Consider the following 20,048-nt stretch of genomic DNA (forward strand, 5'->3'; position numbering starts at 1 on the left):
GAGAGCAGTAAGAGGGTAGCGTGGTACTCACAGCCCTCAAGGATGCTATAAATTGGGTCCTGCGTGATGCTGAGCCACTGCCGCACCATATGGCAGCCGGTGTGGGCTGTAAGTCTGAGCCCTCGGCGGGTGCCTACTGCCACCCAAAATGGCTCAGAGCCATCTGCTGCGACTACCCCTCCTCCCACCCCCTGCAGCAGCCACGGCCTGAGCCGTCCCATCCTTCTCTGAGGGTGCAGGAGAATTTGGAAAGCCGTAAAGCCAAATGTTTCATGTAAACCTTGGTGTCAGCAGCATGTTAATGTACTGGAAATGTTAAGGATGCTTCCTGCTCCCTTCATTTGTTTGTTCTCTTCTGAAAGGCGTCGAGGGTGTTGGAAAAGCAGCAGTCTGGAGAGCCTGTGGCCAGGCTGAAATTCCTCAAACAACGGACAGTTGAATGTTTGTTTAAAATTCCCTTCCACCTAATCTCCACAGATGCTACCAAGATAACAACATTTTTGCAGGGTTACTCAGCAACGACAAAAAATATTTGGGTCAAGTTGAGCTGTTTACATTCATCTCGCTTTATCCATCTTGTGGGGAATGAAACAAGTTTCTGAAGATTTTTATTCCCCCCCATCCTTTTATTTTTATCTCGGCGCTTTGTATAAAAAAAAGCCTTCCATGTGAATCATGGATATTATGATTCCAGTCATGATGGAGGCCTTGTGACATCTCCTTGCTGGGGTGGTACATGAAGATGAGTAAGCTGGCTTGGTGCAGTGAAGCCCAGCTCGTCATCTCTCTCTTGCACTTCCCCAACCTTCTGGTTCTGAGCAGAGTGGCCCCAGTTTGTGAACTGCTGATGGTAACAGACAGAAGTGAAAGCTCTGTCTTTTAATGAGATGCCCGGCAGCCCTGGGTTTCACACGTGGTTCTCCAGCGTGTGTATGAAGAGGCTCTCCAGAGAGCAGACCCTGTTCTTTACACTCGTATTATGTTTTCATGAACTTCTTTACTTTTGGATTCTAAGTGAAGGTGCAAATAACAAAATGACTTTCAAAAGTCAGCTTCTGCGTTTGGTGGGATTGCGAAGCCCCAGAAAGTTTCTGGAAGGTTGGTTGTATTGCTCTTGTGGGAAGCTCAGATTGGCAGTGTCTCTGTGGGGATTAATCGGTCCTAAAAGGGCATTGATTGACTGAGGGTTGTCCTACAGCTTTAGAGGAACACCCCACACCCACTGCAGTGCACTGGGCTTTGGTTTGTGGTCTGCACAGTGGGGGTTCTGTTGGACAAGGTGAATCAAAGTGGCAGATGCTGGCAAGCTGCATTGGATGGGCTATGGACAGAGGAGGCCATGCTGTCTGCCAGCCAGGGGGGCTGCATCTTTGGGCCTCCCTGCAACTGCTGTCAAATGAGAACAACAGAGGAAAGCCTTGAGGGAACAGACTGGAGATGCTGCCGCACCAGCTCTGAGGGTTGGCTGAGTTGGCTGAGACCTCCTCCGCTGCTGAAGCCAATGGATGTAATTGTAGGACCCGGGGACCTGCACCATGCAGGGAGCACCCGGTGCTGCTGCGGGGCTTTGGACATGGTGGGGATGGCTGCTCTGAGCAGCAGGGCTGCTGGGGAAGAAGAGAAGTGCACTGCAGGCACACGGATGGAAAGTAGGTCAGCGTTGGGGAGCAGGTCTCTGTGGGCATTAGCATGCTGGCGTGTGGCTGGCAAACTCAGGGAATGAAGGAAGCTGTTTTTATCCTCCTTTTGCATGCGTACTGTGGAGGGAAGGAGAGTCTTCAGAGAGAGCGGGCCAGATTCTTCTCCGCAGCAGATCTTTGTAGCTCTGTTGATTTAGTTTGGCACCTCACTGATTCATAGCAGTGGAGAAAGCGGGCTGGAGTGTTTTGTGTGCTTGTAAATAATTGAAGACCATGTGAATACAATGGTGCTGGGGAGGGTGGGAATAAAGCAGAGACTCCACAAAAATGTAGGATTTTTGCCACAACGCTTTTATTTGGAAACACAGTGGCATCTTGGCTGCAAGGTGCTGTGGTTGAGTGTGGGGTTTTTCATCGTAATTATAAGGACTGGAGCTGCAGAGCTGCTGAAACCACAGAAAATGGTGAGTGTGTGTCTGATGGGGAGAGGGAGCCTGTGCCAGATGTGCCCCCTCCCTGCTGCCAGGCTGGGTTTGATAAGCACGAGTCCTTGCTCTGGCAAGATGTTGGGTTGGCAAACTGGAGCCCTTGTTACCCAGGGCAAGGTGGTGACAGCACCAGCCTCCTTTGTGCTGAGGTCCCACTTAGTGCCACGCTGCTTGGTGAATGCTGGCACGTGGTGAGGGCACTGCAGTGCGACCGCAGCCTCCTGCTGCCCCCAGCTGCCAAAACCCTCCTGGTGAGAGGTGCCTGGTGGGAGCAGGGCTGGTGGGAGCTGGCATCTTGGCTGGGTGCAGGTCATCAGTCCTCAACATCCCTGTGGAGAGGCTCGTGTGTGAGGAGTGGGGCTGGGAGTTCCAGGAAGATGCAGGCTTTGTTAGAGCCTGTAGGTTGTCTTATTGCCTGTCATGGTGAAAAATAAATGTGCCTAATTTCTTGTCCACCTCCTGAGATGCTGAACGGGATGGAGATGGGGATGGAGGCAGCTGTGCAGCTGTAGGAGCTGCTGCCTCTTTGTGCACAGAGCTGGCATTGCCGGCTGCGGCAGCAGCTGCCATGTTGTGTTGAGCTCCAGTTTGGCTGCGCAGTGAATTGCTGTGCTTAGTCTCTTGGGGAGGCCTTGTATTCACTCTTCTTTATTGCTGTCTTTAGAGTGGAAATAAAAGCCAAAGAAATGCCCATTTTGCTCTGGGTGTGGGACAATGTAGCTGGCTGCAGGTGCCCTCCATTTCTTGGGCTGTGGGCACAACTTAATGCTGTAAGTCATTTCTGTCAAGAGCTTGGGCTTTTCTTGCCGTAGCATTCATTACCTGCTTGCTACACTGCACATCCCTTCCTGCTGCAAGACTCTTTGTGTGCTCCAGATCCCTGCTCTGGTTTGGGAGCAGCCCATACAGGACAGGGCATGGAAAGTTGAGGTGAAGGTGCAGTGGGTGGTGGATTAAGCCTCAGATCCCAAGGAAGGATGCTTGAGTGCTGCAGAGGGAGGTGGAAGGAGCAGGAACTGGTTGGAATTCTTGCCTCAGGAAGAAAAGGAGCACCTGTGGGGAAATGTCAAACAGCAATTGTTAGAGAACGTGGTGCTAGAAAGAAGTCAACCCTCACCCCACAGACTCATCCCAAAGCATATATTAAAGGTTGCCCAGACAACCTTAATACTTCTAGCAACGTGACCTCGAGAGTGACCTCTGGAGCATGAAGCTTACAGGTAATCTCAGCTGCTAGCCAGGAGTGGTGCCCACTGAGAGATGTCCCTTATTCCTCACCTTGGTTTCACCTGAATGCACCTGCTCCTCTCACCCAAAATTCAGCTGGCACCAGGTTTGGTTTGCAGCCTTACTGCCCCTGTGAAAGGGGGAGGTGATCTGCTGAGGCATCTGCACAGCACTGAAATGTATTTTGTGAGCATCCTCCAGGGAAGCTACATTTCAAACCAAGCCAGCCCTGTGGGGGTGCTCTGGAAAGGACATAGGAAGCAAATGTTGAGCTCCCTGAAAGGTTTGTTGTTGTTGTGCTGTGGACTGGGGTATAAAGCTGCCCATCACAAGTGGCAGCATCTCCTGTGAAGGGGAGCAGCTAGTCCCTGGGCCAAGGGGTGGTTGTCTGATTTAAATACATGAAAATGGAACTGGGGGACTAAACCATGCCCACACCATCCCTCAAACTGCCCGAGAGTCGACTCCTTTCTAGAGAGCAGAGCAAAACAGCAGAGGGCTTTTATGCTTTGCAACACAGGCAATGGGACTTTGCCTACGGGGAGCGAGGAAAGCAGCTGAAAAATGCCAAAATCACAAAGCAGTCACAACTTCCGAGCCCTTTGTCACATGTTTTTATTTGCCTCAAACATCCCCGAGGCTCAGGCTGGTCTGTGAGCAATCCTGTGACACGCGGGGCTCACACTGCTGCTCACTGCCTAGGACAAGGATGCAAGCTGGGGCTGCAGTGTGGTTTGTGGCTGCCCATCTCAGCCTGCTGGCCGTGCCTGCCTTCAGCTGGTACTGAAGGAGGCCCCGAATGCTCAAGTGGTGACTTTTTCATGCCTGCGTGTTTCAGGGGCACTTGTAAGAGCGCTGTTTAAAGAAGAGAGCTCTCTAATCTATTATTCATCCAGGAAAAATCATTTCAGAGTAAAATAAAATATTTTTCCTTCTCCACCTCATTCTTAATATACTCTCTTCTCCTTTTCTCTCTCCCCAACCTTCTTTCCACCCTGCAGGGCTCCAGGGAGCGGTGTGTATGAAATTATTTCGTAGAATCCAATAAAAATTTTAATCAGGTCAACATCATTACAGGGGAGGAAAGTGATGGAGCTTTCTTGATGCGGGGGAAAAAGGTAAGGAAAAAGCCAAGTAAGCACATCGTTGTAGAAAGGAGATGGAGCTCCACGCCTGGATGCCACGCAGTGCCTCCCCATCCTGTCTCCAAGGAGCACTTGCTTTCAGGTACACAGGGCACATACACCGGTGCAAGGATGGAGGTGCACCTTTGGAGGTACAGGCGAAGCTCTAACACCTTCAGGAGAACATCCTCCTCTGCTTGTACTGTTTTTCTTCTGCTCTATCTAAACCTTCCTCTAACCCTGAAGGTTTCTCTGTTACAGAGCCCTGGGGCCGTATGTTCGGATACCATCTCCACGTGGTGGGTGGTAAAGCAGAGAGACCAGCAGTTATGTGGCTGCTCTACTCGTTAATCCCTGTCTGTCTGATTACCATGGAGGGGAATAAAAAGCCCTGGCAACACACGGTCACACTCTGAGGATTTGCATAGTATATTATGGTTTGCTAAGATCTCATTCCTGTCCTGACATTTGCAGGAGCTGGTGAGGCTCCTCTCCATTTTCCCTCTTCCAGGATAAATGTCAACTTCCAAATCTGCAGGAGGAGCCGAGGGGAGGGACAGGACAGGTAGCTGCCTCTCATCGACCTCGGCTCATTACCGCCATTGGGAGCGTGGAGCGGGGCCAACAGATAGAAGTGATGGATGTCCGTGCAGGCCAGAGCCCTGAGGGAGGTGAGCAGACATGCCAGGTCCTAAAAGTAATTTACTACTGACTCCAAGGGAAGTGCAGAAGTCTCCAGGAGCGTGGCACTTGGTGCCTGGAATAACGTCTTGTCACCCCCTGTTTGTTGAGAGGTTTGGGGGGGGGTGGGGGGGGTGGCTGCCTTCACCTCCTTCCCACCAAGGTCAGGGCAGTGATGGGGAGAGCAGTGCCAGCCTGGAGGTGAGCACTGCGCTCTGAGGAGCCGCTCTGTACAATGGGAAAAGGAACTTCTGAGAGCTGTATAGTGGCAGGTGGAGATTCTTGTGTGTGTGTGTGTGTACATCCAGAGGGTTTGTGCATCCCTTTGGGAGCAGAGACCCATGGAATAGCTGTGGTTCCTTGTGCTCTTCTGACCAGGTTGGGGCACAGTGTTGTCTCAGACTTGGTGCCCTTGGCGTGGTGGTGACCCTGGGGCTCACGTGGGATGAACTGGGCCATGTGCTGCAGCCTCCCCTCCCTGCTGCCATACAGGCTAAAATAGGAGTCAAAACGTTCTGTGCTCCTGGAAAGGAAAACAAACTCCCAGGTTGGTGCCAAGCACAGCGACCATTTTGGCACGAGAGCCATCCTGCAGGGATTGGTGGTCTGTGCCAATGGGGCACCCGTCAGCCACAGCCCCACATGGTGCTGTGCCCCATGGCAGTGGGTACGGGATGCAGGGGCACTGCCCATGGCAGCCCCTCTCCTCCTGCCGTGTCCCTGCTGCCCCCAGGGTGTCAGCAAACACATCCTGAGGCTCCAGTGTTTTTCTCTGCTAATTAATGGGAGGGACTCAAAAATATGCCCATTTTAGGGGCTTTGTATTTTGGGACCCAGACTGAAAAGCTCTTCACGGTCAGTGACAAGCAGCTTCTGGGAAACAGATGAACAGTGCTGCTAGGAATTCCTCTCATTGCTGCCAGTGTTTAAAGTTAGAATGAGAAGAGAGGAAAAAATGAAGTTTTGTAGGCTGAATTCCAGTGGAGTGCCATGAGATGGTCTGCGCAGCTCTCCCTGTATGGCTGCAGAGCTCAGAGCACTGAAGTGGGCACGGAGGGCTCTGCTGGTGCAGGAATGGCTTGCAGCAAACCCTGGGGTCCTGCTGGAAAGCTGCCTGTCCACTCAGGGCATCAGCATTGCCTGGAGCCCAGCACCAAATGACACAGGCACCCATGGCCAACCTGAAGCGGGGGTCCTTGGGGGGCATGTGGGCCCTACGGGATGGATGTCAGCCCTGCCTGGCTGTGGCTGCTGGATCTCAGCCTCGTGCTGCTGCCTGCAGGCTGGGCCTGGCCGTGTCCAGCTGAACTGAGCTCCCCGTGATAGATGGTGGGGGGGGACTGAGCGCCCGAACAGGGAATAAATCTCACAGGCTGGGTGATATAACACAGCACTTGACCTTTGCCCTGGTGGTTTATTTTGTAATCAGTGCCCGGCCATTGATTTATGGGATAATCAATCTCTCCCTTTCTCCCTTCCTCTGGCCTCGGCTCTCCCTGCACTGTGGTCCCTATTTCTGAGTGATGGCTCCGGGTTACAAATGGCACTGTGGACGCCTGCCGGCTCTGCCCCTTCCCTCCATCACAACCAGGAGGGGCCGTTGCCTCCTCTGCCCACAGACCCCTCTCTCAGCTCTCCTCCTCGCCAGTCCTGCCTGCCGCTTGGCTCACAAGCACCTCGGGTTATAAGTCCTGCAGCAAATTGCCCTGGATGAAAGGCTTTCATGCCTCGTGATGGATTTCCCTTCCATAAATTGAGGCTGTGAGCACGTCGCTCCCAGGGCTGCTCTGTGGTGGGAAGCTGCAGCTGTGCTGGGCTACAGCTCACACACAGGGACACAGACGTGGTCGGTTCTGGGGGTCCTTCCCAGGGAGAGCGCTTCAGATCCCTTTCTTCCTTATGAGAAGGCTTTCCTTATATCTATTCCAAACTTGCCCTTCTCTTAAGGCCGTTCCCTCTTGTAATACATCATCCTCGGTCAGCCTTAAAGGTTGGCGAACCCTCAGGGAAGGAAGGAAAGACTTATAACGTCTGAGGGACTAAAGGTTTGATTTGGATGCAACCACATTTATTCAGCAGCAAATTACATCTTCAATCAAACTAATGCAAATCAGGCTCCCACTCCAGTCTATTTGTTTGGACTTAGTGAGTGCAGGGGGATTCATTATTTCTTGTTCTTCTTTCAACCCCGCACCGTTTCTTGTGCACGCGTGTGGAGTTGCTCACATCTGTAACAACCCTTTCCCCGAGGAGCTGTGCTGTAGGGAATCAGTCTGGGATGGTCTCTGGGCGTGGGCAACCCCCCTTAAGAAAGCAATAGGAAAACAGCAATTCTAACCCAGGATGGCACCACGCGAGGGAAGGAAGGGGTACCTCAGAGCTGCAATTAGGGCTTGGTTGGAATTGAGTTTTTCAGTGGGGTGTATGAAGTAGAACAGCTTAAAAGTATCTCTAGGAGGCTGACAGTGATCCCTTTCCCCTCACACACACCCTGAGGAAGAAACAAACCGTGAAAATCTATTTCATTTGGTTGGGGTCAATTCATTTTGCTTCTTGTTTGTGCATGCCTTCCTGCTTCCTGAGTGAAAAGAAGGGGGAAGAAAAAAACACACGGGTCAGAAATACTCATTTTCACTTTTATTTCCCCCTGAAATTCATCTTGACTTTGACCTGCGTGTCTCTGAGTTGATATGAAACCTGCACTGGGTTGGAAGTCTCTTGTATGAGCAATTTCTCTCACCTTAGTCCTGTTCTACCCTGGACATCTGGCTGCCTGGAGCTGCTGGGATGCCCTGAGGGCCCTTCAGCACATCCCAGCCCTGCAGCATGCGGGTAGCATGCAGCCCAAACACACAGCAGCAGCCTGATGTTTGGAGACAGACAGAGGCTTCTTCCCTTGTCCTCAACCTCTGATTCAGGCATGGCCATGATGGTCCCTGCGAGGAGAACCTGCTTGTGGGGTTTTGCATCATGCTGGTTCCTTTCCAATGGGGCAAAGCGTTGGGAAGGTGATTGGGTGCACACTGTGTCCTGTGGTGCTCTCGTGCTGCCCTTTGCACCGAGCCCGCATCCTGCAGCTCCAGGCAGCCAGACAGAAGGGGTCTTTAGGCTGCATGTGTTGTGTGCGGTTGGTTCCTGCTTGCAGTCTTGTATGGATTCAGAGCTGTGCACTGTGTTATTTGCTAGGAGCACACGGCACACAGTGCATCTGTAAGCATCTCAGCTTACCCAGCTCCCTGGTCCCATCCCTCTTTGAATCATAGAATCTTGAAGGTTGAAAAAGCCCTCTAAGATCATCCAGTGCAACCCATCCCTCTGTGCCCACCAACCACGTCCCTCAGTGCCTCATCTCCACAGCTCTTCAGCACCTCCAGGATGCAGATTGCAGCCCCTCTCTGGGCAGCTGTGCCACTGCATCACCACTCTGTCTGAAAAGAAAGGCTTCCTAACATCCCACGTGAAACTCTCCCAGCACAGCTTGAGGCCGCTACCTCTCATCTCAGGCTTTGCTCACTTCAGGCTCAGATTTATCCCTGCTCCAAACAGCTGTTTCCCTTCACTTATAAATCCACTGCCCCATAAACATTTGGGCTCCATCACACGCGGGCTGTGCGTGGCTGCTGCCGTCCCCATGTGCCAGGTTGCTAAGGGACTGCTCAGACTCCTCCGGAGTGTCATCGTCTCACGGCTCAGTTCCTGTAACATCCTTTTCTTTGGCCTTGACAAATGCAATCTTCTCCCACTTCTGCTTGTTCAGAGCTCTGCTGCGAGGCTCATTTTCCTTACCTGTCATTTCTCCAGTGTCACCCGTGCTTTCCTCGCCGCTGCTGGTTCCTGCTGGCAAACAGCAGTTACCTGTCTCAGCTCTCAGACCCTTCACAGCTTCCCCTCCTGTTAACCTCGCCGTCCCTCCATGCGTGGTTCCTCACTGTCAGTCACCCACTGGAGCGTGCAGCTCTGCTTCTGCCCCAGGGCCTCATGTCAGGGGAGGAGCTCCTAGAAACACCCTGTGAGAAGTTCTGTCCTCCTTCACACCTTGCTAGCAGTGTCTGTCCTATTCACACCCTGCCCTCCTCCTTCACTGCCGGCACCTGTTGAGTTGGTGCTGATGGTTAAAATGCAGCTGTGTGAATCGCCTGTCTGCCGGGCATCCCTGCTTCCTCCTGCTGCTCCTTCCCAGCTTCTGCTGAGCCTCAAGTTCTTCATAGAATCATAGAACAGCCTGGGTTGAAAAGGATCACAGTGCTCATCTCATTTCAACCCCCTGCTGTGTGCAGGGTTGCCAACCACCAGACCAAGCTGCCCAGAGCCACATCCAGCCTGGCCTTGAATGCCTGCAGGGATGGGGCATCCACAGCCTCCTTGGGGCAGGGCTTTCTAGCAGTAGTTGCCTAATGCTGGTGAGACCCTCGTGGCTCTGGGCATGCGTGGCCATCCCGCAGTCCTGCTTCATGGGAGCAGGTGTGAATTGGAGCTGAATTTGGCGCTCAGTGTGTGGATGTGTCTGGGTACCAGAGAGCATCCTTCCCACACAGCTGTGCACAGGCTTTGTACAACGTGGTGCCAGTGAGCACCTCTGCCCATGCACGTGTGCTCCATCATACTTGGAACTGAGGGCGCAGGCAGCCTTCCCACCTGGGCCTGTTTTGCACAGGCAGCCCTAAGCCTTGCTGGAGTCTGAGGGACGTTCTAGGACATCTCTTGCCATTGCAGACCTGCTGTGCCACCTGGGCTAAGCTGGAGAATGGCCAGGGCCATGGAGCCCTGGGGAAGCACGTGGACCCTGGACCCCACCGCAAGTGCAAGAAGGGAGATAAAAACGCATCAGTGCCTTCATCTGCCCTTATGGATTTTTCCACCATATTTTATCAGCATTCATTTTTATTTATGTGAGGTTAAAGTCAGTCCAATTTGGAAATCAGCTTGTCTAAGGAGCTCCCCTCAGATCTTATTAGCCTCATGCAGTATTTCTATTCATTTTTGCTAATACCATTCACCAGGCTGGCTGGGAGATGGTAACCCTCTCTCTGCCGGCCCGTGGTGGCTGGGAGCCTGCTGGGGCTTTCCCATTGCTGCCAGCATCACAGAGTACTCACTGTGCTCCCAGCTCTGCCTGCAGGCACTGAGGGCATTGGTACTGCCATGCAGGAAGGCAGGGCAGAGAACAGTTAAGAGGTGATTGGGCTATCCTTGTAATTAGAGAAATTCCTGGAAGAACAACAAGAACAGCAACAAAAATCCATAGAGGGCTTTTAGACGATAGATAGGATGCCTGAATCAGGAAGTCCTTCAGCCACAGATTGCAGAGCTCTCTGTGCACGACTGGCCTGCCTTGCCACAGGGCTCAGGCACTTGCTGCTGCTTCTGCCACTGGGCATCTCACAGCCCACAACATCCAAAGGAGCTGAGAGGGAAACAAGTGGATGTGCATGCTGGGTGTCAGCCTGGTGCCTTTGAACCACCAGTGTGACCTGCAGCAGCACAGCCAGCCCTGTGCCCTCACCATTGGGTGTTATGGAAGTGTTTGGTGCCGGGTGACCGTAATTAAAAGAAGACAAATACACAGAATGAAATGATTTCTAAAATGGCAATGCGCTGGATGCAGTGAAGCAAGGAATGTATTAAATATTCATTGCCACTGGTCTGCTGGGGGGGAAAAAAGGATTGGAATTATTTAGAAGGGGGAAAAAAAAAAACATTTTAATTATTTAATTTGAGAGGAAACCTCCCCCACAGCTCTCCTTAGAGCTGAGCCCCATGGCAGCACAAGGCAAGGTTGGATAACATCTTCATGGGACCGAGGCCTGGAGATGGGAACGGGAAGCTGCTGGTGTGCCCAGCTCCTGCACAGCCCGTCTAGCAGACCCACGTGGGGTCTGCTGTGCATGGGTAGGTCTGAGCACCAGCAGCTCGCAGCACGCACACCCTGCAGGCATCAGCCTTCCCCTGGGAGCCTCTGTGCTCTGCAGAAGAGGTGCTGGGGCAGACATCCTGCTGGCACGTCCGCACGAGATGGAGCTGAGGACCTCCCAGCCGCACAGCAGAGATTGAGACGGACGAAGCGTGGGGTCTGGCAGCAGCTGATTGTTTGCCACGAGAGGAGGTGCTGCGATTTTTTCCCTTGTGTCTCCAGATTGACAGTCTCTCATTATTAGCCCCCTGGAAACAGACGCTTTGACTGAAAGAGCCATCCCAGCCTTCGCTGTAACAATCAAAGCGGCTCAAGAATAAACATGGCTTGGCAAAAATAAACACAAATTGCAATGCTTGCTGTGAACAGCAATATCCAAGGGAGCCAACATCAAATGAAGGATTATCCCTGTTTGCAAGGAAGCTCTTCTAGCAAGAGATTGAATAAGGACCATCTGCAGCCCAGAGCAAAGGAGCTGTGAGGAGAACCTGCTCGTGCCATCAGGAGCTCTCCTCTTTGAAGCCCACATGTAGGCACCGTCTGCTTTGCTTTATGTGCTCTGCTGGCTGCTCTAGCCCCTCAGCTCTTCACGGCTCCCTCCAGCTTGCAGACAGCAAATACAAGAAGGGGTGCGAGGAGGGCTTGGTGAGCGTGGGGAGAGCCTTCCCTGAGGCCGGGGTGGCTGGAGGAAGGCAGGATGAGCAGCACAGTGCTGCTGGAAGGCTGAGGGCACAGCCCTAAGGCAGCTCCTAGCCGGCAGCTGTCCCTGCACCCGTGGGAGTGAGCAGGAGCGAGCCCTCCTCCCAAACCCTCACAGAGAGCCCGTGCAGCATAAATCAGGTTTGGAGGCACGGAGGTTCCATAAACAAGCTTATTTTCTGAAGCCAGCTCCCATTATGTTATCTGTCACTTTATTGGGGTTTCTGAGCCATTTATTTTTATGTATATACATCGGAGCTGGTGAGCCGGCGTTGGCCTGAGCGTATAAAGCTGACAAGACACGGTAGCGGCGTGCGAAACCTGTCAGCAGAGCAGCCGCCTGTGAAATGAACACAAGAGGCGGCTGCGAGGCTTTTATTTATGGGATGTGGTGCTGGGGGGGGGCTGGCAGCCCTGCGACCTGACACAGGCAGCTGGAAGCACCCCTCCTTCCTAAGGAGCACCGGAGATCACTTCTGGCCAACAGGATCCTTGTGGAAGGGCGCATCTTCCTGGGCTGGATGCAGCACTTTGTTTCCCAGCCTGGACCTTCTTGGTAGATGCTCCCTTCCTTCTTTAGTTCTGTTTGTGTTTACGGCATAAGAATTCATTCTGACATGGGAAAATCAGCGTTTCCCTATCTGAAAACTGCAGGGCTTTCAAATGGTTTGGAAACTTTCCCTCCCCCCCCCCCTTCCCCACCCCGGTTATTTTACCCCTGAAACAACATTTTGCCAAACTCGATAGTCTTTACAAAAGCCGAAATGAAAAATAGTTCCTGTCATACTCCAGGAGAAAAGTATTTCCATCAGCATTTTTTCCTCTTAGTTGCAGCAAACATTTAGGATGCTAGATAGTTTCATGGGTCATTGAAAACCCTAATGAACATTGTTACCGGAGTGACAGAACAAACACAGACCCTATTTTTACCCTGTTTTGCTTTCTGTTTTCACACCCTGTGGATGTTGTGCCCCTGGTCTGGTCCTTCAGCAGGAGAAATGGACCTGTGGTGCTTTGGGAGGCAGCAGGTGGCCATGCTATGTGCACAGCTTGGTGCTCCCTGAACGCTTGTGGCAAATTTTGGTCTGATATTCGGTTGGTTTCGATGGCCCTTCTGAGTCCCTTCTAACTAACTCAGGGTTTTCCATGCCTTTATGAAGTGCTGAGCCCATACGAATGCATCTGGATGCTCTGTATGCATCCTCTCCCTTTCATTCACACCCTGGCCGAACTTGGCCCGCACTGCTTTCATGGTAGACAGCAGCGTGGCTGTGTGCCACCCAACTCAGGCTGTGTTTCAACAACCGGAGATGAATGTTGTGCCTTGTACTTGGCAGTGGAGGGGGTCAGCAGAAAGCGCCGTGCTGCGTGCCAGCTCCTCTGCTGTGAGCAAAGCGGGGCCATCGGGGCTGCTCCTGCACGAGGATGTCTCTGATGCACAAACTTCTGCACAGAGTGGCCCCGGAGCTGCTTTCCCCTGGTGTCACAACACCCTTTCTGCTGAGCTTGCTGCCAAAGCACTGTTCTGCCCAGTTCCAAAGTCATGCAGCCTTGTGCCTTTTGGTTACACTTGGGAAGAGCGCAGGAGATAGAGAGCAAGCTGGAAGCAGCTATTCTGGGCCGTGTCTGTGTGTGTAGGGGGGTGTTCTGTTTGACAGGAGTAATAACCTGCAGTTGAATCTAGACTCCCACCATGCCTTCGTGCTTCCCAAGCCGTAGCAATGTGTCGTCATCCCATTCAGCCAAACACACCTGGAGCAGCTGCGTGTCTCCAGGGTTTCCCTTGGAGAGCTGGAGGCTGTGGATGAGATGGTGCCATTTGTCCTCCTCACAGCAGCAAGCCCTGACCCATCTGTAGGAAGCATTCCGGTGCTGCTTGAAAGTGAGAGGCATTATTTTAATCCAGAGCTTGCTTTCTGCTGGGTGAGGAGCACATTTCCTTCCCTGGATTGTCTCTCTCCTCAGCACACCCCATATACACCCGCTGCACGAAGGGCCTCATCGCCTGCTCTCCCTGGAGAGTGAGCTGGCAGCTCTGCCTGGTTATCTGCTGCCTTCAGCCTGGATCATCCCTCTGCAGCTCTGTCTCTCACCTGCCTGGGCAACTGCTAAATCTTCCCTGAAAGGAACAGCAATTTGTCAAGGAAAACAGGAAGGTCTGAGCCTCACGCGCCCCAAGGCCACTTAGCAGGGCTCTGGCTGTCTCTGGACACCTGCTTTCTACAGCAGAGTGACAAGCAAGGCTGCAAAGCTTTTCTGGAAAGAGCTTCCTTCATCCTGCTCAGTGTTGGTGCCGCTGCTGTGAGCCCTAAATGCGTTTTGCCCCCCCCTTGTCCTAGAAGGATGTAATGTGCCCCATGTGGAGTGATGTCTGCTCCATGTGCTGTCACCGCCTTCCTTTGTACTTCTCTGCACCAAGCCACTTATTGACTGGGAGTGTAATTGTGCTGCATCATGTCTAATTGGTTTGCTCTGTCGCTCTCCATTTGCTTTCTTGCTGCACTCCCCCCCCCCTTCCCATTTCCCTGCTCAAATGCAGTGAGCAGTGAGCGTGACTGGGGCACAAGGCCACCATCCTGATTGCCGGGGAAAAAAAAAGGCACCCACCTTCCTCCTTTCTTCTCCTAAATTCAAATGACAAGAAACAGAGGAAAACAATTTTGCAAACCCTTGGCGAAGGGCCAGCTCTGATAAAGAGCCGTAATTAATCTCCCCAGCTTTATTAGAATATCATTACAATTAACTCGGCAATCTTCTGTTGATCAAAGCCATTGTTCCCCACAGAGCAGAGGAAGGCAGCGTGTGTTTGCGAGCCTGGATCGTGCAGGGGATGAAGGCAAAGCCAAAGCTCTCCTGCTGGCTGAGCAGCCAACCTTTGGGTCCAGCCTATTCAGCAATGGGTTTATTCCTTTGTGTGTGCTGATACAGCTCTTTGCCTGCCCGCTTCCCACTCCGGGCTGGAGATACAGCGACTGCTGCAGTAATACAGCCAACAGAAGCACAACGGGGAAAGGAACCGGGGAAACACTGGTGGAAGCCACATTGTGAAGGAAGGAGAGTTGTCAAAATGAAGCTTTGTGAGCTCTACAGTTCAATAGCCCAAGACGTGTGCTATAGAAAAGCAAGGAAAACGAGCACGGTTAAACTACCCCTCTCCTCCTTCTCAGGCTGTTCTCCTAGTATCGGGTAGTTATCTGTAATTTAAGCCTGTGATTAGTTTTATCAAAAAGATAGTTCTGAGGCAGAGATCTTCCCAATGATTAGGTGTGTGTTTGAAGAAAAGAAAGCCGTGCTTGTGCTGCAGGATAAAGCTGTATCTGCTTGCTTCCTGGAGCATCCATCTGTGAGGGCCTGGTGCCAGGAGGAATCTCCTGGTTGTGCACAGATCTACACCCCCTCTGTTCTTTCAGAACAGCCATCTGTCCCCTTCGAAGGCACCAGAGCCGGATCCTCCAGGCTGCAGGTCACCGGGCAGGGCAATGTGTTCACCTGAGGTGATCTCATGTGTCTCTTCTTCCTCATCACACTTCTGCTCCCTGGGAGATGCTGTGGTGGCCATTGCTGGGGTTCCAGCAGTGTGGACTCACCGGCAGCTCTGGGTGCATGGACTGGCAGCACCCTGCTCTTAGCTCTCTATGTAGCACCAAGAAGGGAAACGGTTCCACTGCTGGAGAAGGTGTGGGGCTGAGCTGCTCACAGAGCCCTCCATGGGGTACCAGTGCAGCCATGCAGGGTTGGATTTGAGAAGTGGGGCTGGGCGGCTGATATAAAGCAAACTCTGTGCAGACATTGAGGGTGGCACGCGCTGCTGCTGCTGCTGCTGCTGCAGGCCAGGGGCATAAGTAGATTAAAAAATGCAATCAAATGACTTCAAGGAAGAAAGGTTTGTTAAGGACTAATCAGAAAATGCCGCAGAGACAGCGTGGCTTAGAAAGTCTCTCACCTCGGTTTGCCTGAGGCTGGTTGGGTGGTGCAGGAGGGCTATTAGAGTTATGTTATTAGAGTACTTGCCTGGGCCTTCCCTCTGCCATGGCCATGCCTGAGTGACTCAGCGTGGCCCTTCCAGGGTGCAGACCTTCCCCAGCCCTGATCCAAGGAAGGATGGAGTTCTTCATCTTCCCCGAGCCTATGTCCTTGGATAAGGTAAGGGAACCTCCTGTGGGTGATGGGCACCTGATCTCTCACTGCTTTGGGCCAGTGAGAAGGAGCTGAGTCTGGATTTGGACTTGTTAGTGCCACACTGGGAAAAAACCCAGACCTATAAGGGCATAAAGCCTCTGAGGGCAGGGGTTACGGTGACAAGTGCAGTCTCCCTGAGGGCCTTTGCTGTCTGTCCCCATGTTGAGAGCACGTCCTTCCATATTTTGTCTGCCAGTGCTCTCAGCACAGCAATGCCAGCAGGGGTGGGCTGAGGGCAGGAGGGTGCTCTGCTTCCATGCTGGGCTCAGGAAGAAACCAGTGCTGGTGCAAGTCAGGCCAGGCTTGGAGGATGCAGGAGCTGCAGAGACTTTTCTGCAGGGCTCCTCCACAAATGGCTGGGGACATCAGGCGCTGTCACAGGGCTGAGTGAGATGCAGGGCTGAGTGTCAGGTTGTTATTAAATAGCATTAATAAGTGTCAAAACTTCAGGAGCAGACAATGGCTGGAGGAGGATTGTTGCAGCAGCAGGGAGATGGAGCACAGGGAATGTCAGAGGCATCTGCTCTGTGCTCCTTCTCCTGCAAGAGGAGATGAGATGGGGTGGGATGGGATGGGATGGGGTGGGGTGGGGTGGGGTGGGATGGGGTGGGATGGGAGGTTGTGGGGTGTGGAGGGATGGGATGGGATAGGATGGGATGGGGTGGGGTGGGATGGGATGGGGTGGGGTGGGGTGGGGTGGGATGGGGTGGGGTGGGGTGGGGTGGGATGGGATGGGATGGGATGGGGTGGGGTGGGGTGGCGTGGGATAGGATAAGATGAAATGGGAGGTGGTGGGGTGTAGTGGTATGTGATGGGATTGGATAAAATGGGATGGAGTGGAGTGGGATGGGATGGGAGGGGAGGTGGTGGAGTGTGGTGGGATGTGATGGAATAGGATGTGATGTGATGGAATGCAATGGGATGTGATGGAATAGGATGTGGTGTGATGGAATGCAATGGGATGTGATGGAATAGGATGTGGTGTGATGGGATGCAATGGGATGGGATGATGTGGGATGCTATGGGATGCTATAGGGTGGAGTGGGATAGGGTGGAATGGGATGAGATGGGATGGGTGCAGTAGTGCTGCACGGGGAGACAACTGCTGTAATATCCTGGAGGCAAGTGGATAAGAAAAGATGCAGGGAACTGTTTTTCTTGCAAAATATTTATTGTGCTCAGTGCTTGCTTTCCCCTGCTGCTCCCTCATTGAGAACCAGAGCTGGAGGTCCTCTGGATGGTAGTGCCCAAACCAGCAGTGCCCACATCTGCACTGGGGTTTCCTGCCTGCTACAGTGCCTGGGAGCAGCAAAGCACATGCACCTGTGGGAGGGATGAGCTGGAGGCCAAGACACCTCCAGTGGTTATGGCTGGCCTGGGAGCTGAGGGACAGCAAGCAGGCTGATCAGCTGCTTGAGGCAATTGCAGGGTATCGTCAGTGCAGTGAGACACTTCCTGGCAGTTATTTAAGGCGAGATGCCCTAGTTTTGTGCTTTCGGTGGAGTCCCTAATTATTTCTCAGCCTTTGTAGTGAGCTAATTGGTTTTGCAGCTCTCAGGGCTGGGGAGCACTGATAGGCTCAGGAAGCACAAGCTGGAGGGATGAGGAGGGGAGGGGAAACCATTGGGGGACGTCAGCATGGCTGGGTATGGGGAGTGGTGGTACAGCAGTGTGGGGTTCATGGGGGGATGGTGAGGTGGGAAGACAGGGGGAAGGACAATGTCTTGTCTGCTCTGAGCTGCTGCTTTTGAACGTCACTGGGATGTGTGGCCACCACATGCAGTGTGTGACAGCTCCAAAGTGCCCAGGTGGCACTGGATTTATAAGGGCATTATCCTGCTAGTGCTGCAAATGGTGTCATCTGTCTTCTAAACTTTGCACTTTATTTCGGGGAGAGAATTTAGAATATCCAGGCTCTACGCTGCAGCTTTAGCATATGAAAAAGCCCTGCTGGGAAGTGTAGTTTTATTGATTTTGTTATTAAAGTACCACTGGAATAAATTAGCTCATTTGACCAAAATGTCTCATTACCTGGATTGTAACAGGCACATGATGAAGTCTCCAGAGCTGCTTGCTGATGGGACCCATGGCCACCATCCTGTACCCAGAGACCCCCAGCACTGCCTAAGTCCACCAGGAAACAGTCTGCAAACCTCATGTGCAACGGGGGGGAACGCTGTACTTTGTTGAGGTTCACACTGCTCCTCTGGTCCTTGGCTCAGCTGAGTGCATTGTTTGAAAGGGGAAGAGGAAAAATCCCCTTCACAGGGCAATATTTCTTTAGTACCTCGGTAATGAAGGTGGATTGGGAAATGAACCGTTCCCCATTACAGTGGGACCTAACTGCACAGCCCATGCTTTCCGGTTAAAATTTGATTGCCTTGAATCCTGAAGATTATGGAAAATAAGAAAAAGGCCCAGTAAAATTTATGGCTTTTAATCATAAAGCAGTAGAATTGCAGTAAATCTGTCATAAGCAAGCAGATAGGGACCCAGAAAAAAGAGAGGGAAGCCATAGGCCTGGTGCTGGGGTCTGGAGGAGCTGGACTTCAGGGTGGAACAGGGCTGCAGCCCCCACCTCCTCCAGGCTGCTCATCCCACATGTGTGGGACACTAATGTGCCATCCTGCAGTCGGGTGCCACCGGGCACAAGGCACGGCCTGGCAGAGAGCTGGGCAGGGCTGGGGGGCATGTAGATAGTGAGGAATGGTGAGGTGGGAGCAGGGGATGGGGCAGGATGGGGGAGCCCATCACTCCCATTTTTAAGAAGGGGAGACCTGAATAACTACAGACTGGGAAGATCATGGAGAAGATCATCCTGAAAGAGATGTTAAGGCACGTGAGGGATGAGGAGGTGACCCGAGGCATCTAGTGTGGCTTAACCAAGGGCAGATTGTGCCTGACCCATCTGATGGCTTTCTATGATGGAATGATGGCACTGGCGTACAAAAACTGAAGGTGATCTAGCAGTGTGCTCCTGCAGCCTGGAAGGCCAACAGCATCCTGGGCTGCATCAACAGAGCAGTGGCAGCGGAGAGGGAGGGGATTGTCCCCCTGTTTTGCCCTTGTGAGGCCCCATTTGGAGTACTGCATCCAGGCCTGGGGCCCCCAGCACAAGAAGGATGTGGAGCATCCCCTGCATGCACAGGGAGCAGGATGGGACCCACTGGAGGGAGTGCTGGGGCAGGTGTGTGATGAGAGGAGACCATGGAGAGTGAGGAGAGCACAGGCAGAGGAATGGCAGCAGGGAGAGAGTGATAAGGAGGAAAAGGGGAGAAAGTCTACGATTGACTGAAGGAGAGATAAGAGAGGAGGGCAGTTATTGGGAACAGAGCAGAAAAATGGAGTGGTGATAAAGCCTGATAGAAATGGGAAGGCCATGAGGAGCTGGGCAGCTCCTGACGAGCAGCCTCCCCTCCGTGCCCTAAGCACATCTCTTCCTGGTTTTATACACTGTTTTACAAAGCTTTGTATTTATCCTTATTAAAAAGTGAGAAGCATCTATCTGTGACACAGCCCGTGGTCACCTGATGAGCAGTGCTGGCAGTCAGCCCCTGCTCTCACCTGGTTAAACTGCAATAGAACCACGCTGTAAATTTCAGCGAAGGAGAGAGAGAAGTTTATTCTATTCGTTTTTATTTTTTTTTCTTCCTCCCCATCTTTATGGCCAAGAAAATTGCTGATCTGAGATGCTGGCCCTTCTCGAAACGCTTTTCTTCTGCTCCATCCATCTGCTTTAATCACCCGCTAACTGAGAGAAAGAAATGATCCAGCTCACAGAGCAGCAAAGATAAAGAAGAGTGGCTGGTGCCCTGCCAGGTGGGTAGCTAATGAGCACCGGGGGTGGCTATCCTGGGGGCCCCCAGCTGTGTGCTCAGGGTGCTCAGGTGCCCGGGAAGGGGTGGAGGGCTTCAGTGCTTTGCACAGAGCAGAAGTAATAATCTCTCTTCTTTTCTAAAGCTCCCTTTTAAGACCTGATTCCTCCCTTTGATTGCTAGGGTACTGCTGTGCACTGCAAATACCTTGCTGGACTTGCTTGTTAGTATTATTATTTTTTTTAAATCTCTGTGTGTTGAATTAGCTCTTTTAATTACGGCAT

Source organism: Excalfactoria chinensis, chromosome 10 (genome assembly GCF_039878825.1).
Source record: "Excalfactoria chinensis isolate bCotChi1 chromosome 10, bCotChi1.hap2, whole genome shotgun sequence".
NCBI classification, from domain to species: Eukaryota; Metazoa; Chordata; class Aves; order Galliformes; family Phasianidae; genus Excalfactoria; species Excalfactoria chinensis.